The 7451-nt window shown below is 36.0% G+C and overlaps 1 long non-coding RNA gene across 1 annotated transcript in view; it reads left to right on the forward strand.

The window, feature by feature from the left end:
• The window catches only part of LOC145522356 (uncharacterized), a 41004-nt gene extending 37531 nt beyond the window's left edge, over positions 1-3473 (forward strand). Inside the window, exons 8-9 of the long non-coding RNA XR_014065996.1 lie at positions 1249-1335; positions 2854-3473. This is a non-coding gene — a long non-coding RNA (uncharacterized LOC145522356). The remainder of the gene's footprint in view (positions 1-1248; positions 1336-2853) is intronic.
• The last annotated feature ends 3978 nt before the right edge of the window (positions 3474-7451 follow it).

Below are 7451 nucleotides of genomic sequence, written 5' to 3' on the forward strand. Positions count from 1 at the left end.
TTTGTGCTTTTGAACTGTGGGATTGGAGAAGACTCTTGAGAGTCCCTTGAACTGCAAGGAGATCAAACTAGTCCATCCTAAAGGAAATCAGTCCTGAATATTCATTAGAAGGACTGATACTGAAGCTGAAACTCCATGACTTTGGCCCCCTGATGCAAAGAACTGACTCATTTGAAAAGACCCTGATGCTGGGAAAGATTGAAGGCAGGAGGAGAAGGAGATGACAAAGGATGAGATGGTTGGATGGTGTCACCAACTCAATGGACATGAGTTTAAGTAAGTTCTGGTAATTGGTGATGGACAGGGAAGCCTGATGTGCTGCAGTCCATGGGGTCACAAAGGGTCAGACACAACTGAGTGACTAAACTGAACATATATCTAATGGGCTGATTGGTGCAGTTATTGTATTGTCTTTCACTCTCCCAGCCTAAGATGATTTCCTATGGAGTTGGTGATGGACAGGGAGACCTAGCATGCTGCCGTTCATGGGGTCACAAAGAGTTGGACACAACTGAGTGACTAAACTGAACTGATCTGAATTCACCCACAAGTTCTGAATGGATACCCTCTCCTCAAAATCCTTGAACATGGAAAACACATATGGTTTAGTGTCATGGGGAGTTTTGAGAACAGCCTTTGAAATGCAGTTCAACGTTTATTCCTGGGACATTTCTCCTCTCATGGATAATTGAAATGTGATGGGCAAGTGTTTGGGGAGCAGGTGGTGTGGATTTGGCAGGCACATCATACCTATGAGGCTCCTGGGCATTCTCACATCTTGGCCAGGTTGCTGTTAGTGAAAGGTTTATCTGGTACCTCTTTTTGACAGAGTCCCTCTCAGGTCATTGCCAGCAACCAGCACCTATTCCTCAACCACTACAGGAAAAACCCGTATGTGCTTCTTTCTTGTCACAAGGGCTTGATGTTCCTTTAAATGGTTTATCTTTAGGTGGAGACTCAGCCATTCAGTTACATATAACATATTGTATTTTCCCATGATTAAACTACAGAGTGTGATTTTCAAGCAGAAAAAAAAATAGTCTCATGTTACAACACAGTATAAACAAAATCCACAGTTAAACAACATGTGCACACACATACAGAGTCACACTGAAAAAAAAAAGATAAAAAATGCAATAAAGAAATAACAGTTATTTGGCTCCCACCAAATTAGAAATTAGACTTTTCCACATAAGCTACAAACTTGAGTCCTCACAACAATCCTGTATTATTCTTTCTATTTTACAGATGAGAAAAATAGGATTGTGGAAGTTAACATACTGGGCAGAATCTGGCTTGAAGAGGTAGTGCCTGACTGCATGGAATGCCATACATGTGTGTATCTGTTTCCTACAGACCTCACTGCCTTTGAGGAAGTGAACTGCAAAAAGTAATAGAGACTTCAGCATTTACATTTCTTATATTCTTTTTTCTTTTAAAATCCTCTGCTCAAGTTACAAGACTTATTTAACTAAGTGAAACACATCACTTTATACATGCAAATGAAGCAGTGCGTGTATCTGTATGTGTGATGTGTGTGCAAATGTACACTTACGCCCATCACAGATAAATCAATGCAAGAAGTCAGTGAAGAAGCAAAAACTATGTTTATTTATTTTTTTAAGAGTATGACTATCAATCCAAATGTAACTATTATGTATATCCAGAACTTCTGGTACTGTTTTTTATCTATTAAAATATAGATACTTACATTTTCTATGAAATATTTATGGTTGTATTTAAAGAGATATTTGGCCATAGGACATATTTTATCTTCCAAAAATAATAAAACAAGGTTTTATTTTAAATCTAGCATATATACTATGTTAGCATATATACTATATATATAGTATATATAGCATATATGCTATGTTAGCCATCTTAATAATGCTCCAAAAATAGAAAGAATTTTAAAACTGTGATATAGACCTCCCAGATGAATCAAGCTTACTTGAGAAACAGTAAATATGTAATATGGCCTTCCCCGGTGGTTCAAGGGTAAAGAATCTGCCTACCAATGCAGGCAACCCACTCTAGTATTCTTGCCTGGAAAATCCCAAGGACAGAGGAACCTGGCAAGCTAGACTTCATAGGGTTGCAGAGTCAGATATGACTGAGCACGCACACAAATAAGTAATATAATAAAAAATAATGAAGTGAAGAATTAAACAGCAAGAGTCAAGAAGCAAAGGGGAACTCATGGGATAATTATATTTAAAACCAAGAGTAAGGATAATTTCTATAATTAAGTGATATTATACCTCAATCCCTTAGTGAGTAAGGCTAAAAGAGCACCACTCTATTTATGTGGTTTTGAGAGATTGAAAGTCGCTCAGTCATGTCCAACTCTTCGTGACCCCATGGACTATACAGTCCATGGAATTCTCCAGGCCAGAATACTGGAGTGGGTAGCCATTCCCTTCTCTAGGGGATCTTCCCAACCCAGAGTTCGAACCCAGGTCTCCTGCCTTGTAGGCATATTCTTTACCAGCTGAGCCACAGGGAAGCCCAGATTAATTAAAAGGGAAGAGAGATTAATTAAAAGGCCAAATTTTGCAAGGTAAAGACTACAGAATCAGGTAGGGGGAAACCCTTACCATGTTCTCTTTGGGTTGGGTACGTTGAAAGAAGTAGTTGACTATATCTCATATGGAAATGTTACAGTAATCCTCATGCATACGAACTTTCATATTGCGAACTTTCAAAGGTGAGAACATGCACTTGCATGTCCAATTACGTTAGTTCACATGTCTGACATACATTGTCACATGTGTGCGTCCTCTACAAGTGGTTGTGTTTTGTTTATTTTACTGTACTGTATAGAGTACAGTAGCACAGTATCTTTATTTCAAGCCCAGGATGTCGAAAAGCAAGCGTGAAAGCTGATATTGTTAAGAAGAACCAAGATTTGGAGGCCCAGAAAAAGGAAGAAATAACTGAAGAATGGAAGAGATTCACAATTCAGGTAATGGCGAAGGGATTTTCTTTACTTGAGGAGTAACTGTTAGGTTTGAGGCACAGGACCCAAATGTAGAACAGAAAGAACATGAAGGTTACAACAGCTGTTCAGCGTGTAATCCAGTGCTACTAAGTCACCTATGATGAGAAAAAACAAAAAAAAAGCTACTACCTAGACATCACTGGGTCATTTTTCCAAGAGGGTAGGTAGAATTGAATCAAGCAAGGAACCAGAACCTGTGCCATCAAGGTCAGATGTGAGTGAGATTGCAGCTTGCCCTCCAACTCCTATGGCTGATGACCTTTCAGCTCCACCATCTCCCAACTCCTCTCCTTCCTCCAGTCAGTAACACTTCTTGCCTGTTCACTGGATGCCAGCCCTTGTGTGCCAGCTGTTGTACTGTACTATTGTAGTTTTCAAGGTACTGTGTTCTAAGGTTAAAAATATTTTCTTTTTTCTTGTTATTTTAATGTATTATTTGTGTGAAAAGTATTAAAAACTGACTACAATAGAGTACTATGTAGCTGATTGTGTTAGTTGGATACCCAGGCTAAATTTGTTGGACTTATGAAAAAACTGGATTTATGAATATGCTCTTGGAATGAAACTCATTTGCATGTATGAGACTTACTGTATTTGGAAATCAAAAGATTCCAAATGTGATTATAACATCCAAAGAAATACTGTCACTATACTCTATCATGCATACTATAAATACCAGATACATATCTAAACTTGATGGGATGGGGAGGGAGGTGGAAGGGGGATTCTGGAAGAGGAAAACATGTACACCCATGGTGGATTCATGTCAATGTATGGCAAAACAAATACAATATTGTAAAATTAAAAAAAAGAAAATAAACTAATTAAAAAAAAAAAAGAAGGCATTGTCAAATCTTTAGTTTGAACAAAGACTTCAGTTACTCCTGTTTCATGGCCTAGTCATGGGGTCCTGTGCAGACAGCATAATCCAGTGGAACTGCCCATGTGGAGATGCAGTATCTCTAATGTAAATCAAAACCACAATAAGGTATCACCTCACACATACAGATATCTGCTATCAAAAAAGATAGGAAGTGTTGGCAAGGAGTTGGAGTCTTTCTGAGAGCCCATGTACACTGCTGATGGGAATGTAAATTGTTGCAGACTATGAAAAACAGTATGGAAGTTCCTATAAAATTAAAAACAGAACTACCACATGATCCAGCAATGCTTCTTCTGGTTATACATCCAAAGGAAATGAGAGCACTACCTTCAAGAGATAGTCATGATTCCATGTTCATTGCAACATTACTCACAATAACCAAGATACAAAAAGGACCTAAATGTCTGACAACTGATGGATAGATAAATGCAAACATATTGGCATATAATTCAGCTTTAACAAAGGAGATCAACATAGATGATCCTGGAGGACATTAAGATAAGTGTAATAAGCCAGACACAGAAAGAAATATGTTGCATATCTCCCAGGTGGAGTCTAGAGAAGCTGAATACATGAAATGGGGTTAGAATGGTGGTTACTAGGAAGGAGGAGGCGGGAGATGGGGATATGTTGGCCAAAGGATACAAGGTTACAGTTATGAGTGATGATTAAATCTAGAGATAGAATGTTTAGCTTGATGACTGTAGTTAATAATACTGGACATTTCTAAGATAATTTGCATCAGGTGCTCTCACCACACACATGAATAACAGTAGTTATGTTAGCAGATGATATGTAAATTAGCTTAATTGTGGCAATCATTTCACTGTGTTCCTGTATACAATTTTATTTTTAAAAAGGACATTAATTTCAAGATTCAGTTTCCATGCAATGTCATGATAGGAATAGACTAAGACCAAATATTTTGATTTAATTACCTAAACACTATAATATCCTTTCATTATTTTTGATATATAATTCACTTCACTAGTTTGAAATAATTTTAATTACATAAGTCTTTAGATAGAATTGAATGTGCAAAACCAGCTTTTCTCGTATCTGATTTTGTAAATTATTTATTTCTCTGGTTTATCATAAATATCTTTTTGAAGTATTTTGGATTCAATCAGTTCAGTTCAGCCGCTCAGTCGTGTCCGACTCTTTGTGACCCTATGAATTGCAGCACACCAGGCATCTCTGTCCATCACCAACTCCCGGAGTCTACCCAAACCCATGTCCATCGAGTCAGTGATGCCATCCAACCATCTCATCCTCTGTCGTCCCCTTCTCCTGCCCCCAAACCTACCCAGCATTAGGGTCTTTTCCAATGAATCAACTCTTCGCATGAGGTGGCCAAAGTGGATTCAATAAATTGAGTTTAAAAACTAGCCTGCTCCTGACTACCTCCATGGCTTTTGGCAGGTGAGTCAGCCTCTCTATACTCAAGGTATTTCCTTATAAAATAGAAAAAAAAAAAACTGCCTTGAGAAGTAAATGGCATACTGTAGGAACTCATTAAGTGTAATCTTTGTTGGTCCACAGAGCTAAAAATTTAATGCAAAAAAAGTTCATAGGCTTTATAAAATTTAATTTATACAAACCACTTCCTCACAAATGAATGATTTATTTGTTTTCAATTTCATCAATCTTTGTAGCTATATTTCACAAATAGTATACTTGTAAGTCCAGTCATTTTAAGTTTCTTATTTTCTTAGGAAAAGAAAGACATTGCTTGAAGAAAGTACAGCTAAAAATATCTATAGGGAAGTTTCTTTCTAAAAGAAAACAGTTATGGTTAAATATTTGACTTTTTTAGCAAAATGTTCATGCAGTAGTAATATGCTTTTAGTAAGTTTCTTAGGTAATAAAGACAAAAATGTTAAATTCTTATTTCAATTTACATATATTTGATAATTAAGAAAGTATAATAATTTTAAACTCTTTCCCTTTTACTTTTAAACATCACATGATAATGCATCTTCATTTAAAATAATCAACAATACACATGTAAACAGAGTTAAAATAATGAAAACATCCTCACTTCATAAATCTATTACTCAGATATAATCTGCTATGTCACTATGACAGCATGACATTTTTATTCATTTCAAACTCGTACAACTTGATAAGATATTGTATATATGCTATAATAATCAAATATTAAAACATAAATGATTACAAAAATATAATTATTAAATCTGTGCTCTACAATAAGTTTTCTTAAAATTTGTAAAACATCAACTAACTTCATATTGTTATAATTTTAACAGCTGCTTATATATACAGAATATGCTTTTCCATAATTTTATTGAATATTATTTTATTTATAGATATTCAAATTGTACATTTTGTAAAAATACATTGGACTGAGAGAGTAATACATTAATGATGACTTAAAAAACAATATATAGTATTTCTGTAAAAAATCCAAAAGTGAAGAATACAAGTGTTTCTGCAGAAACTCACCTTTATGTCATGGACTCTATTAATAGAAGCAGGTCTTCCTAACATTGATTTCATGATAATGGGAAACAAGCTTTTAATAGTCACTTTACCTGAGGGATTCTTAGACTTGTTTTTACCTTTTGGCAGACTACACCAGCCTCTTTCTTGGCACCTAGGCAAGAAAATGGTCACCAGATCAAATATTAGCAGGTTCATTTTGCTGGCTGGTTATTTGCTCAGTGTGCAATATCAGAAAGAAACCAGTATGAGTAGTGAAATAAAATCTGGTTTGGGGGTGTGGGTTCTGCAGCCTTGAAGGCTGGAGAGACCTAAGGCTTTTCTTCTGGAATGTATGTGCCAAGAGGTAGTAGAACTTTTTTGTCACCTTGGCACACTCATTGTAAAGTTTCTGGTTTGATCTCACTAAAATGATTTTGTTGCTGCTATTCTTAAGAAATAAGCCTTAACCTTAATTTATTCCATATGATATCATATGAAATGAGCTGCTGAGCCAAGATTAATGAATTGGATCATAACTGATTCAGAACCTAGCTGTCAGTTATAGCCCAGAAGGAAGGCAAGTATCAAGGGTAAATCCAATGTATATGGTCCCCAAATACAAGTGTTGGCCATTTATTGTTCTTTTTTATTGATGAAAATAAATGGAGAATTGAAAATGGCAACTGACTAGTTATGCATTAAGGAGCTCTGCATTTTCATGCAAGTCTTATTTGCAGAAGGATAACATGATTTCCTGGATATATCAGTTTACTCAATCTACAAGATTAGCAATCTTTATTTCTTCTGTATATCATACTGACTACTGTCCATGACATGAATGACTCAAATTTGTTCATCTTTATGGCTGAATAATGTTCCCTTGTATATGTGTACCACATCTTCTTTATCCATTCATCTATTAATGGACATCTAAGTTGCTTCCAGGTCATGGCTATTGTAAATAGGGCTGAAATGAACACTGGGGTAAAGGTGTCTTTTAGAATTGAGGCTTTCTCAGTGTATATGCCCAGTAGGGGGATAATATGGTAAATTTATTCCTAGTTTTTAAAGGAATTTCCATGCTGCTCTCCATAGTTTACTTTCCCACAAACAGCAAGAGGT

This window comes from Giraffa tippelskirchi, chromosome 10, assembly GCF_054371585.1.
Source record: "Giraffa tippelskirchi isolate mGirTip1 chromosome 10, T2T-mGirTip1v1.2.pri, whole genome shotgun sequence".
NCBI classification, from domain to species: Eukaryota; Metazoa; Chordata; class Mammalia; order Artiodactyla; family Giraffidae; genus Giraffa; species Giraffa tippelskirchi.